This window comes from Chaetodon auriga, chromosome 22, assembly GCF_051107435.1.
Source record: "Chaetodon auriga isolate fChaAug3 chromosome 22, fChaAug3.hap1, whole genome shotgun sequence".
Classification (NCBI taxonomy): Eukaryota; Metazoa; Chordata; class Actinopteri; order Chaetodontiformes; family Chaetodontidae; genus Chaetodon; species Chaetodon auriga.
Genome location: NC_135095.1, coordinates 10,305,787 through 10,321,503, shown reverse-complemented (window position 1 = coordinate 10,321,503; position 15,717 = coordinate 10,305,787). Strand labels below are relative to the sequence as shown.

Here is a 15,717-nt window from a genome sequence, read left to right as displayed (position 1 = left end):
GGTTTGAGCCAAATGCACGGGGGGAAAAACCGCCTGCTTAAGGCAGCAGACTGAGACTGAGGGTCAAAAATCTAGTGAGCCGTTTCCTGTTGCTCATCGGAGCTGGCCAACATGCTGTTTTGTGTATCACTGCCTTAAAATTTGACAATTCATTAGAAAAACCAGCTGCACAAATGTCAGCAACCTTTATTTATCCAGAGAAGGCGTCCACCTTTCGGCCAACAACCTGCTCGGTATTCGTAATTACACACATTCACACCTCAGTAGTCGCACAGAGAGAGGAGAGCTGTTCTCATTAGCCTCTGAAATTCTGGCCACAAGCCCAGTTTTCTAAGCTCATCGCCAAATCTATATTTAATTGTCTTTATTGCCTACAAGTCAACAACCAATTGTATGGAGTAAAATAGCCTCTGAATATCTCATTTTTTGATGCTGATTTTGATGTTGTGTGTCTTTAAAAAAATATTTAAAACCGCAACAGTTTACCGGTGTCGCGCTCTCACGTGTCAAACAATACTACTGAGGCCTAAAAGCTTTTCAGAGGTTTAAACGTCTCGTCGTGCCCTGGGGTTACTCTGGTAACAGCCTCGCTAATGTGATTGATGCTACTTAGCCCAGACAAATACCCTCTGTCCAGCAGGGTGAGATGAATTCTATATCGGTCAACCCGCTGCGTCTGGTGGAAATAAAAACCAGTCGAGAAGTGCAGCAAGGTGAAGCTAATGCAACTAACTGACTGCCTAAATGCCGTGATGGATCCAACTGGCTGTTAATTTGCTGCTCTTGTCACAAAATCTCACTGCAGCCGCTGCCCGATACGATGAATGCAGACGTGACATTAAACAAAGAGTTTAAGGAAGTCGACGCTCAGATGTGTTGCAGCGCTTTAATCTATGACAGCACCAATTAAAATAGCACAGATCTACCATTTAAGCTACAGGCTGAAATAAGTGAATCGCGCTCTGTATGGATTAAAGTATTTAAACATATTTGCTCGTCCGTTATCCCTCTCAGTGTAAGATTCCTTTATTCACTGCAAGCGATGAATTTTGGGAATGAAGCAATGACCTCTTTTAACTGTTGTGCGACATGTTGCCGCTGCAGTTTATCTCCTTCTAATATGTGGAGGATTGAGCTACTATGGTTTAATCTGGCTTTGTGGCTACACAACACAACCTGGACATCATTCACAGAAAAACAAAAGAGTATTATGTTTGGCAATAAGCTGCTTGATGCATAACCTCCACTGGCTCCACTGCAGAGGGATCACAGGAGCAGCTCTGGGGTTACGGGCCTCAATGATGGTCTACGACGTTTAACCAGACTATACAAAGTTGTATTAGTGTTTGGACTTCACTGCACAGTTTTGTAATGCTCAGATTTACCCTGAATTTTGTGTAAATGTTGGTTCTGTTTTATAGAGTATTGTAATGTAAATGTACTCCAGGACTCAGTGACATCACTGTTGCGTGTGGCTGCAGGTGCAGCAAAGCAATGAAACAGGCTTAAAACGTTTAACCCCGGGAACAGCAAAACTCTGCTTTTCAGCCTAGTCTTAAGAGAGAATTTTATTTTATGGGTGGCAAAAATAAACAGAAAACTAAGAAATTCATTGCGCAATAAAAAAAAAAAAGCACATGACAAGAAGGCAGAAGACTCGTAGTTCATTGTTGCACTGAAACGGAAAGATTTTGTTTGGCTCTGGATGCGCACTCAGGTAATAAAAAGTAAAATCTGTATGCATCCATTTCATAAACACCTCTTGCACAATAACAGTTGTTTTGCCAGTAGACTGCCTGCTTTTGGGACTCTTTAACTTCTAATATGAACGCTCACAAAGGAAAGCCAATAGACTTTACTCAGCTTATGGCCATATGGCTTATTGTCATAACACACTCACAGGCAAACACATAAACACAGACACGCACACACTCACATCCACGCTGGCTGATTATGTGCATCATCTGCTGCACTGCTCGCAGCGTGTCGGAGCACAGTGCAGAATGTAGTTAAGGGCTACAATCTCTAAAACAACTTAAATGATAGTACAGCATACTTCACGCCGTGGAATCGGTAATTTGTGCCGCACGAACCAGAAATCAATATGTGTTTCTGTCTGAGAACAGATCGTTCTGAAATGTCTCTGTACAGTCTCACTGATCAACAAAGGGCCCTTGAGCGGGCTGCCTAATGGTCACCATAATTACAAATCTAATTATGCTAACAGTCAACAAATAAAGCTAAACAAGACATACATTAGCAAATGTTTTCACAGCAATGCACCTTTACATAGCACACGGGTGGCACTAAAAGTGACACTGTTCCCAAAATCAATCTCTCCTGCAACGACCGGTGGCGGCTAAGAGTTTGCAGCTCCACCCTTCATGTGAAACAGTGACAGGGGTCAGCATGAATCTGTGCAATGGGTAAAAATGGTGAGTTTTCACAGCAAGAGAATCAGAACATTCATAGAATTTCTCAAAACGACTCCTGAAGCAAATTTCACTGCCCATAATATGTACAACACCCAATTTCAACCAAATATGGTTAAGTGTGCTGCTTCCATTCATAGCTGTGGAGCCTATGCAGTTAGCTGCTTAAATTATAAGTAGTGTATTAAGCCCTAATTGACACAAATATGAGTATTTGGAGCACACTGAGTATATGAATAGATAGGGGAAAAGTTGATTATGCTCCAAGAGGGGTTTTGCGTACTTTTATTGCATTTTTAGGCATTAATTTGACTGTGAATACCACTGGAGTACTATATTATTATATATTGATTTTCCTCATTAGTAACACATATGGCAAACTCTGGTTCTCTGCATTATCTACGGTAATAATCTGCAATCTTCCTAATATCTGGAGGCTGGTAACTGCTGCTGTTCTGGTGATATTTTAAAATTTAGCTTTAGCAGAGAGACGTCAGTTAACAATGTTTTATCAATGCTGTACTAATGAAGTTTCCAAGCTGGAACTGAAATACTTAAAAAGCTCATTTTGTAAGGAGAGACCTGAAGAGGGTACAGCTGCTTTCTCAATGGCCTCATAATAAGCGTGTCAGTAGAGGCATATTGATAGAGGGGTTTGTCTTGACCTTTTAAAACTGACCCATAAACATCAGATTGATGATTGCAGCCATTATTTGTAACCAGATTTGTGACCTTACTACAGTGTGTCGCTTGTCTCTTCCTGATGCATCGGCATGCGTGCACACTTGCTTGCACTCAGCATTTGTGCACGTTTCCATTCAGAGAAAAAGTACAACAAAAAATGCTGTCCTCTGAGCCACAGATCATAGCATAATGAGAATTTCTCTGCGCTGTTCTTATGAGATGTGAAACGACACGATGCATCATTAATCAGCATATCGCAAGACAATGCAATCCCTGCCCTGAGACAGTTAAACGACTGCTGCTGTTATGAGTAGTGCTAACTGGGAAAACACTACTGTCTCTGTTTCCTGGGATTGCGTCAGGTGCTGTAACCGGAGCAAGGGGTGCATGCGTGTGTGTGAGGAGGGTGTGTGAAGAGCACAATACAATGCAGCTTTTATTGGTGTCGTTCAGGCCGTTGTCTGCAGCCAGTAACAGCCTGTCACACCAATGAAGTGGCCTACAAACCTGTTCATTTCACCTCTGCACAGGATGTGTGTGAGTAGGTGCGAAATAAAAAGACATCTTCAACAGAGTCTTTAATACGCGAGTAGACAGTACTCAGCGCAGCGCAGTCTTGCCTTTGTGTGCGGGCCAAAAGGGGGAAGATACAAACAGGGATAAAGGTTGAGAGGTAGGTGGAGACAGAGAAGCACAGAGACGGATGGACTAAACGTTAGCGTGTTCAAATGCACATGTGCATATTTGGATGGAAACCCAGCAACGTATCAATCCCACATAGCCACAAATAGATATATCACCTCACTGCTGTGCTGTGTTTAGAGTAGAAAAGTAGCATTGACGAAGAGTTGCATCTTTCTTTCACTCGCTTCCAAAACAAACGCACGGCCCAGCCACATGGCGATCGTTATGACGCGAGGCAGCGGGGCTCACACACAATCATACACAGAATGAAAGTTCCTTGGAGTTGCTTTCAATTCAGCCTCTCACTCAGTGTTAATGACATCGGAGACCACAGGCAGCTTGGTTAGCTGGCTGCTTGGTTTGGGAGGATTTGCATTTAAAACTCTAAAAAAAAAAAAAAAGAGAAGACTTGCAAAACCTCTCAGAGGCAGAAGCACAGATGAAAAGTGACTTTCATGTCTCATAAGAGATCTGCTAACCAAAAACTGCATGAGGACGCAATCATCTCCATATCTGCCTCCAAGTCATTTTCATATTTTGTAGTTGATTATTTGTTCGTGTTGCATAGGCATGCAGGCCGGGTGCTGTGATCTGTTTCTAGATCTGTATAAAGGCGTTACTCATCTTGCTCTATGTAATAAAAAGCCACGGGCATGGCTTTGTTCAAAAAAAACTTATTTCATGATGAAAGTTCGGTTTGAAATTGAGATAATCTGCCATTTGTAGATCGCGACACCTGCTGTTCCAAATCGTATGGTTGAGGAAAAATTAAACTTTAAAGCCTCTCGATGACAAAAGATAACAGCTATACAGTTGGGACCAAGAACTTTAAAGAGATCTTTGAAGATGAAGTCATGGTGGTGTTTTTCTTTTTATCATTATCGTTTTTCAGAACACATTGTGCATTTTGAAACAGACCTCTTCTGGTATATCTTCAACTACATGAGATTCCTCTTGAATCATCTAACCTGGCACTTCAACATTAATGCAGAGGTGGTGGCATCATGACTCACTCTGGTAAGAACATCAGTATTATTGGAGAGAACAGCAACCCAAATATAACCTTAAGAACACATGTGAAGAGCTGAAATCTTTGTGTAACGAGCCTTGAAGTCTTGAAGATAAAGCACAACCAGTGAATTCTTTTGAACCTCATACAGAGCACATGAAACCCTCAGTTAAATGGAAAAATGGCTCTTCTTTGTCATTATTAGGCTTTTGAAGCATAGCGTGCTTGACGCTGATTGGACAGATTTCAGGGTCTGTCAGTGTAATAGATATTAAACAATGGAGAAACGTGGAGATGTAAAATGAAACAAAAGGCTGTTGAGGACTAATCGTTATTTTAACATAATCAAACTGTCAGAGCGGCAAAAACAGCAATCGCCTTCAATTAGGAATTCTCCAAGGACCGAATGTATGTGTCTGTATCTGTCTGCACATGTAATACATCCATCACAGGGTGAATTTTATTACTGTCTCAATTACTCCTTTGACCCTGAGATGAATTCATATATTTTCACTGATTTCCTGCCCGACTTTCAGCTACTGATTCAGGTTTGTAATGTGCGAAAGTACAAAAAAAACATTTTAAACTTTAATACGCCAACGAGGTCCCTGCACATGCCTGCATCACCAAGAAACAACAACGTAACCTTGATGAAAATGTAAAGCAAACAAAGAGATCATGACGTAAAAGTCTGAAGTCCATGCAAGCTGCTTTTTCAGCTGTAAGTGAAACAACTTGCTATTAACTATCCATAAAATAAGATTATCCTTTATTAATCCAACAGCAGGGGTAGTCTGGAGTGTTACAGCAGCACAGGGGATAGTGTGATATTACATTAAAAAGTCAGTAAATAGCTTTGATTCTGGGTGCGAGCTCTTTTCCTTCAGTGGAAGAAAGCATCTCAATCAACTACAATGAAAGCCAGTGAGTGCAGATGGGATGCTCCCGTTCCATCCAGTGTTTGCCATCGTAAGTCTGACGGTGATCTAGATAATTTAGATGGGAGAAATGAACAGCAGTGGAGAAGCTGTGGTGTCTTTGTGCATCGCCTCCATAGACCATAAGTCAAAAGAGAATCTCCCTCATTTTCAAAGGAAAGCCTCTGTGCTGTGACAGGCCATAATGAACACGCCACACTCAGAGTAAGACGTGTTTTGAGGTGAGACACCTGTTCGACTCCGACGCTCCACGGCCTGTATCTCCCGGTTCATACGCCAGGAGGCTGAAGAACGAGACCGATGCCAGTGAAACCCCTAAAATATGTGCTCCGCTGCCTTTTCTAGTGAGGCCAGTACTGTGTCTAATACAAACCCAAACCAATACATTAAGGCAGTGAGGTGAGGCTAATGCAGGAATGCTGACTGGCTAAGTGCCTTGATGGATGCCTTCATGGACCAGCGTGCCAGCCAGGTTTTACACAGAGAGTGATTGATGGCATCACGGATGACAGACAGACTAATGATTTGGACAAGCTCCTTAATTAAACATCAATTAGAAACACATATTCAATTCCCTCCTTCTCCACTCCAGCTGCCTAAATGATTTTTTCTTTGCTTTTCTTCTGTTTTCTCAGGCAGGCTCACATACAAACTACACGCATATTCATTTTCCTTTTCAGGGTGCAGATGAGATGAACGTGGGAATAATTAAGTGAAGAGACGTATTTGTAAATCCCAGGATAATGCAAACTTAATTCAGATGGAGATGAATACATTTGCATAAAGGTGGCTTAATTAGCTTTTCTCTCATTCATCAAACATGTCTGAAAGACGTCAGGGAGATGACAGGATAGAGGAACGCTGCCCACACACATAAAAATGCATAGACGTTTATAAATCACTGTCATAACGCTGCACACACACGCACCTGTTTTGCTTATACATGTTTTTGCTGTATATGGCATAGCATGAAGCAAGGGGGAAAAAGTGGTCCTCCCACCCACAAAGACCCACACACACGCACAGAGTTTGTTTGTTAAAACCAAACTTGTCTGACTCTGAGCTAGCTGCAGGGCTAATCTGCCAAGACAGAAATGAATAATCAATAGGAGAGAATAGGAAATGAGCATCAGACGGAGATTCTGCTCTACATGATTTGACAAGAGAGCACTGAAGCCAAGGGTTATGTCAATACACCGCTGCACAAATACCAGTCATTAGATTCAACCATTTGTAGGAGAATGTGCTTTTTTATAACTGTGTGTGTGTGTGTGTGTGTGTGTGTGTGTGTGTGTGTCCGTGCGTCCACTTGTTCCGCAAGTGGTGTCTAAATCGTGTGTTTGTATGGAATCAGAGATCAATGTCAAGTATCATTTTAATATCATTCAGCTGGTGAGTATGGATGCGTGTGTGTAGAGCCAACAGTCGGATCAATAAAATAAAAGTGTGGAGAAAAAAAATAAAAATCTGTCAAGAAGTCAAGCATCACTTGTCAGAAAAACGTGGCTGAAGATAATCAGCTTTGGTTTTTTGACAAGGAACTACTGAAAACCCTGGCGAAAGGACGGTTAAGATGCTGGTTTGACGACCGATTGGACGATTTTGTCGAAGGTAATATTCCAGATTATTGCAATGTCAGTCTTATTTCTATATTTACAGACATGTGGTTCAAAGGTTATGCTAACACCATCACTGTTGAGAACACGTAGACATCACTGAAGGATCAGAAAGTCCAACTGGACATGGACACATTAAGAGACAGGCTTTAAGGTATAACTGTGGTATGAAGCACTTCATTCAGAGGTTGTGGACAGCACACCTGAAATGTTGGTACTTTGTGGGCAGTAGGTCAAAGTCGAAGCAGGGGGTTGGTCTGTAAACTCTGTAGATGTTTCCAATGGAGTTTGGATAATACTTTCAATGGTTAAGTCAGTTTTTGCTGACCTCCAGTGGTTTGACTTCGAACCTTACTGCAGACTAAGAATTGGCTTTATTCCCCAGTAGGTTTTCACATCCAAAGAATCTGCCTTGGTATAATGGTGCATAACAATAAACACAGCGCGAGAAAATATAAGATGAACACAAGTATCACTAGAAAACTGAATATTCTAAAAACAGTATGTCTAAAATGAGCATTACAGACATGACAGTGCAGAGATGGGGAAGCGTGACATGAGTCTTAGCCATGGCTGCAGGTTCAGAGGTCATAAAGACCGCAGAACACTTTTCAGCTGCTACTCTATAAAACCTTTATGATCATCAGACTGCTTTCCCTCATCTCACTAATTAATTTACTGAGCACAATCCTGCTATTACTGATAGAAACGATGGCCTAAAAATATAAAAAAGAAAGAGATGTAATGAAGCAGAATTTCCCCGAAAAGGCTGACGGACTGTCGAACTTTCCTGCTGACCATCGTCTATGTTTGGGTTATTAACCGTCTCGACAGATCTCTCTGTGAGCCTCCCTCTGTCTTCTTCTTATCCTCCCGTCTCGTCGACTCCCCCCTCTGTCCTCAGACCTCCTGTCAGACAGCAGCGGGAATGTTTTCTGCTTTATACAGAGCAATTGGCTGCAGAACACCACTTTTCATGAGTAATGTGATGCCGCAGACATATGTGGCTAATATATATTACAACTCTACATTATTACTGGTATATATTACTGCTGATAGTACACAGAGCTGATATAAATTATTCATTAGTCATTATTCATATTATGCTGAATCACTGTCCTGGCACAACTCGGGTATGCTCACTAGCTCTCTCTCTCTCTCTCTCTCTCTCTCTCTCTCTCTTTCTCTCTGCCTTCAACTTTTTTCTAATTTCCTTTTGTCAGTCCATTCTTCCCTTAATCTCTCTCCTGCACAGCTTTAAGAACAAATAAACAAGAATTTTCTAGGGACTGTGTGTTTTATGTCTGTCCAACTAGTGAACAGGCATATATACGCACACCGTGACACACACACAAAAAAGAGAGAGATGGAACAAAAAGAGACACAAGCGAAGGCAGAGAAGGAGCACGATAACGGTGGTGAGAGGGGACAGGGAGAAAACTGGATCAAACAAGACAGATGGATGGAAAGAAGAAACCTTAACAAAAGCAGAAATGAGGGATGATAAATAGACGGCACGTTCATTGAAGCAGGGTCGAGAGAAAGAAGAGGAACAAATGAAACAACAGAAGAAGAGAGAGAAAGGGGGAGGCGGAGGGCTTGAGCTGATAAAACAGGTATTGTTGGAGAGGACAAACCGGAAAATCGCATTAGCAGAGCAGCACTTGTTTCCCTTGCCTCTCTAACCTGCAGCAACCTGTCACTGCATGTAGCAATGCGTGTGCTTGGGCACATGTGCATGTGGGATTATCTGTGTGTGCGTACCGTGCAGGTAGTCGTGCAGCAGCGGACACGCACAAAAACACACACACTTGCTGATGTGCTCCACAGTTTTGCATCGAATCCTCATATTTTAAGCCCTGCACATGACACACAGGGGAAGAAAGAAGCAAGTAAATGCAATGATAAATTTGGCTCTGGGTCATAAGACTGTCAGTCGTATTGGATTTTTTTAAAGTCATTAGGGCAAGAAGCCATATTCCCTTCAATCACCCTTTAGTGCTGTTTAAACTACTTCGCTGTCTAAGACATTACGTTGAGAAAAATAATCAGCGTTTACAACCTGAGTCTTATTTTTTTATCGTTTTGGACATCATTCTTATCCGCCGCGCTAACATTTCACTCTCCGTGTTTATTGCTCCGATCTGGGGAAGTGGCAACATCGCTTAAGCAGAGTCAAACAGGGCAAAGAGCACATGCAGTCACAGTTACTCCGGCGGTAAACAAGCCCCTGTTTGCACTGTCTGAACTGCTGATGATGGCCAAAACTGTCCAGCTGCGGGAGCCCTACAATTAAACCTCTGATGCCTCATTTTTACAAACAGTTTGTCATTTCCAAACTAATCAAGTGATTTTATTACCAAAGTAATTAGATTAAAAACCACACTAATTAAAATTTTAGATTGCTAATTGGTCAAATAGCCGTGTGTAATGTGAAAGGGAGTGCTCGTAGCGACACACCCACACAGGATTTTCACCAACTCTGCGCTTCACTTCAGTCGGATAGAGCGTTTTAGCATCTTTCAGCTCATTGTTTTGGGGGTTTTTTCCGCCTGTTTTGATTCTCACTGCTCTCATCAGTGACACTTTTTTTTTCCCAGTCACAGCAGGCCGCTCTTTTTGGGAAAAAAAACCTACAACACATAGTGGATCATTTAGCAGCTGAATGGACAGATAATTCCCTAAAAAGATGGTGGAGACCAAAGTAGAGCTAAAAGAACAGTGAATATTGGACTTAGATTTGTTGGCTTTGTCCTCTGTGAGATTTAGAAGATGTTTACTAACACAACACCTCAAGTCAGCGCTGCTTTAAGAACTGTATCGATGAATACAAAGAAACAAACATCAGTCAGCAATTGTGTTTTGCACTGAAAAAAACAAAATAAAAAAAGTGGATGAAGCTGTTTTGAGTAAAAACATCCAGTTAGTGACACTCCCTGGTCTGCTCACTCTCATTGGCTACTGCGGGATTCTGATCAATGTTCCATTTCTGTTCCTTTCACACTCCAGATTTCAATTTGAAATCAGGGAGTCTGATCCAGTCAATACGATACGTCTGTAAACCTCTCACACAATCAGGAACACCCCGACGATTGTCAGGAGGGACTAATTGGACCCAAAATCTGCCCAATTATCGTCTCCTGTGGGACCGGCATAAGTCTGCTTTTATCTTTGTGCTGAAGTAGTTCTGTGCCATTTCTATTTGCAGGTGTGCTTTCGGGTGTGTATCAGTGACAAAGTGGTATGCACCTGGGCCACAGTGAGCAGTGGGTCCCCTGGACTCGCTCAAGATGGATTACTGTGTGTGTGTGTGTGTGTGTGTGTGTGTGTGTGTGTGTGTGTGTGTGTGTGTGTGTGTGTGTGAGACTTAACAGTGATAGATGGGCAGCTCAAAACTGATGCTTTCAACCACTCAGTACTACCTATGATGCCAACAAGCAGGCTCATGTGCACATCCACACAGATGACGTTTCTCTGTCTAAGAATCCAGGCAATCATTGCATTGCCTGCTCTGCAATGTGTGACGGCATCATCATCAATCAGAAATCAGTCAGTCACACACACACCCACCCACACACACGTATGCAGAGTCATCAATGGGAGCAGGCAGATAACCATGTCCTCTCCAGGAAGATGAAAAAGGGTCATTACACTGCGGCTAAATGATACTTCATCTCACCTATGCTGAGAAGTAATGCTGCAATGAGTCATTAAATACTGTCTGTCTGTCGCCATCTCTGTCTCACAGCCTGCAATCTGTCTGTCTGCGCCTGTCTGTCTCTAATTGTCCATCAAGCCCTCCATCTGTGTTTGTCTCCATCCTTCAGCCTGTTCGGCCCAGAGGCCTTTTCACAGGGGAGGGAACAGTTTATCCAGCCTGCGAGTCTAATAACTCTCCTTCCCCATCGACCTCGTTAGGATACGGTCTATTTGCAGCGAGTGAACATGTGTTTGTGCGCGAGGGTAAATGTGTGCATGCCTGGGCTAAGTTAGGATCTAATTAACTTCTGGAAATGTAGAGTGGATCTCACACACACGCAGATCTATGCACATATCACGAGCGTTGGATGAAGACTTTGCATCTTCAAAAGTTTCTTTTTTTTTTGTACTAAGGAAAACATCCTTGTGTTCAGACAGCCCAGGCACCAAATCATCACCCAGTAGCCTTTAGAAGATAATTTTCCCATTAATAACACTCTGTAAAGTATTAATATTTTATGTTAAACTGGGGAAATGTAAAGCTTCATGCGTATGTGTGTGTGCAGCGTGTGTAAGCATTTGATAATCTTCTCTGTTTGCCCATTAAGTAGGAAGGAAGTTACGGCACAACCTTCATTAGGCAGCTGCAAAGGGAACTGCAGTCTCATGGTAATCTCGCTAATCAGGGAAAGTAGACCAGAGAGCTTAAACTATTATGAGAGGATTTTCTCTTAGCTTCCACTTTCTACACACATCCTTTTCAGTCTCACTCTCACCTGAATGAGAGTTTAGAATTTCTCGTCGGGGATGGTAAAATGAGCCACATACTTCTCTTATGGGTGTGACTTCAAGTTAAACAAAACACGACTGAGGCATCTTTTTTTTTTTTTTTGGTGACCTGATCTCAATTTCTGTTTTTCCCCAAACACACACTGTGGTACAGACTCATAAACTCATGAAGCCTGTTGTCCGGGTACATAAAGTATGCATTAAAATGTCCCTCTACTAATTGTCCTGTGGGTTCAAATCAAAGCGATTCTGCATTGCTTGCTTCGCTCTTCAGCCCCTGTACCTGCACCATGTGTTTCCCCCCGTTAAGTAGGATGAAAAGACATCTGACTGAGTGTTACTGGATCCATTAAACCCCACATGTAACACTAGATTCATCCATAATAAGAAATGCAAGTGCAAACTATACAGCTGCATAAAATATACATTATTACCAATAGCTTTGCATATAGCCCTTCTCAGATATGTAGCCCATCATAACTTTCCAAATGTAAGCACTGATGTAAAAGTCAGTGAAAATATAACCAAATGATACGGCTGATTCGTTTTTGTGACCAAGTGAGACAGCTAAGATTTGACTGAGCGTATAAGAGTATGGGTGAGGAGGGGGAGCAAAGCGGTGGGTAAGAGAAGAAGACAGACAGACGTATTTTAGAATGAGCTATAAACGTGACCAACATCACTACGGAGGCATTTGCGCGTGAATAGTAATCTTTGAGAGGCTTTTTCCAGCATTATAAACTCACAATTCACTCCCCTGTGATGGCTTTTTTTGTTTCTTTGTGTTTAAATAATATACTGTCGATGTTCATTTAGAGCTTTGTCAGCACAGTATGTTGATATGCACGTGCCAATAAAGGCCTTTCAACTTGAATTTCACACAACAGGAAGAAATGTGAGATAGTTAGATAGAAAGACAGAGCGAGAGAAAGTCAGACAGAGAGAGAGAGGCGAGTTAAGACTGACAGTCAACAAAGTAAAGAAAGATCACAAAGGCCGAGGAAAAGAAAGATAAAATATTGGCAGAATTCCCTCGAGAGTGACACAACCCACACAGGAGAAAAGACAAAGAAAAAAAGACAACAGTGTAACAACCTTGTTCCTTGCTCACACTGCACTTTAATTCCTGTGTGTACCTGAGGCTTATAGCTCCTGTCACAACCAATGCTATTCAACGGTGGAAGAGATCTGTTGATGGGCCAGGGCTGGAAAGTGTGTGGACAGAATGTGTGTGTGTGTGTGTGTGTGTGTGTTTCCGTGTGAGTGTGTGCAGGTCTGCCCTGGTGTGTTTGTGCTCAGGCCAGGAGGGAGACGCCGCTTCCGCAGAACGAGGATGTGATGATCTGAGAGATCAGCCAGAGTGACAGAGCGGCAAGAGCCATTTTCAATGAGGAGCGGTGAATCCATCCTGCACAGCATGATGGGAGCATAGGAAAACATTTCTGCGACATGGAAGGGGTGGAAAATAGCAGCACGGCAACGGATCGCGCCTGAGATCGGCCATGTATTTGATGTATTTATATTTCAGCCTGCATCATTTTTACGCCACTTTACTCCAATTAGACGCATCCTGCTCTGATCTGCTTCACTGATCAGAGCAAAGCCAGATTCCAACAACCACGACAGCAATTCTGTCTCATAGCTCAGGTAAGCGGATCAATCATTAAAGAGAGAGACGGACAAAGTTTGCATGACATAAACACATCTGCATCTTTGTAAAAAAAAACAAGGCCGGTGGGTCTTGACCATCAGGTGTCAAAGTGCCACATTAATTAGCACGAGCTTCTGCGCTCATCCACGACTGTATCTGCAGCCACTGGGCAGGTCAGCGTTCGTGAGCATGTAAGTGTGCACGTAGGCCTATCTATGATCTGGTGTCTGCTTCAGTCAGCTTCCCCTCGGGCATCAGTTTTACCTGACTGCACGCTTTCAACTGAACAGATTTTATTTCAGTATCGGAGCAGTCCAGGCTGATGTGCTTATGAGTATGTCAGCCATGCTTGAGGAGGAGGAAAAAAGAAAAAAGTCTTTTTACGACACTCAGAAGTCTGGATTTCCTTTTCTTTGTGCTTGCTATCCTCTTTATGAAACGGCGACAGATGAAAGTTGAGGTAATGTACTGTAAATAAATTATTAAAATGAAATCTATTGGACGGGAGAACAGATGCCTGGCTGCTGGTCGTAGCGGTAATAAATACTGTTTTTTAAAAAAAAAAATCCCTGGGTGCATTTCCATAAAATATGCTTCTTCATGCAACGTGCTCTGCAACAATCGAGTTAAAAAAATATCAGAAAGACGGAAGCAGAGGAGTCGCATGAGTCATGTGGTGAATGAAAGCCTCCGCCGAACGCCGGCTGATGAAACACTGATGCACTCGTTCGGCGTCAGACGGAACCAAATAATTGCTCGGAATTGCAAGACAGGATTAAAACGTGCGACGTGACATTTAGGAGTCCATTTTCTTTATCTCTTAGCGGTCACCTATTAGAATTAAACCAATTCAAACAGCATGTTTCTGCATTGCCGACGACGGCGCCGCTGACAGTATGCTAGCAATCCTTAAGCAGGCACACAGTGTTCATCCGTGATAAAAAAAAAACTGCTGAATGAAAAAAGGTTCACCACTTTGTGAACTCATGGCTGTATAACGGATGTCACTACATGAGCTCAGGAACACTTTGTATAACCGTTGTCAGTTTGTTTGCAAATGACCACATCCTGTTTCCCTTTACATTTCATGCAGCATCCCATCTTCTTTGGAACGGTTGTGATCGTCGAAGCTGGCTGAGGACTGTGCTCAGGTCATGTTTGGGCAAAATTAGTCGAGTTTGAGAAAGTTTTCACTTTCATTTCCTCCTCGTTCTCTCAGTCTCAATGTGCGTTATTGGTTTGTCCTCTCTCACTTGATGCTTTTTCTCCATTATTCATGTATTTTATTATCGTTTCTTTGTGTCTCTGTTTCCAATTTGTGCATTCAAACATTGTTCATCAGTCCCTCTTCCTGTTCATTTTCTTATTTCCACGTCTTGACGCTGTCTCTCTATTTGTCTCTCCCTCTCAGCCCAATCACATGCAATAATCACACCCATTTCCACATCCTCCCATCAGCTGTGTCACCGCCGCGACCTTGAGCAGCAGGCTGCTGATTGGCTTCTGTGTTGATGATTTGGAGGTCGCGAACCCCAGCACTTGGAATTAATGGACTCTGTCGCACAACTACAGGGCCCCTCGACACATACACGCCCACATACACAGATGCCACGGCTGGTAATAGACGGTCAATGGGAGTCACAGCCCTTACAAACCTAATTATGTGAACTAATGGCGGGCATCAGACAGGGAATACTCACTGTGACACACACGCTATAAACATACAGCAGCATAGGGGTCATACGGAACCTTAACTCTCCTGTAAGTGTCCCATTTTTTGTGTCGGTGGTGGCAGCTGTAGGTGCTGCACACAAAGCCCTTGCAGGATCCTACGCACACACAGCACAAAGCACGCAGGTTACACATCAGTAGCAGTGCTTGGACTTGTGTAAAATAACAAGCTGCTATTTTGCTATAATATCAAAATGCAGGTCAAACCACACATATCGTGAACACACACCTGAAACATGATGAGCATGACAAAAAAGTGCTTATTAGAGCACAATATACACATATACTCGACACAGACACACACACAAGGAAGAGACAAAATTACCGTATTTCCAAGTACAGACTCCAGTGATTATTTAATTTCCCCTTTAGCTTTGATAACACAAACAATCGTTCTTGTTGGGCTTTAAAGCTCCTCGGAGCCCAACAGTGAGTGTGATCTGTGCTTCAGGGGTACTTATTGGAGGCAGCAGCGCTCTCCACA

General features: G+C 42.6%; 1 protein-coding gene across 4 annotated transcripts in view; it reads right to left on the bottom strand.

The window, feature by feature from the left end:
• Window positions 1–15,717, bottom strand: part of grm8a (glutamate receptor, metabotropic 8a) — a 204,484-nt gene that overhangs the window by 46,394 nt on the left and 142,373 nt on the right. The gene's annotated exons all lie outside the window — the stretch shown is intronic.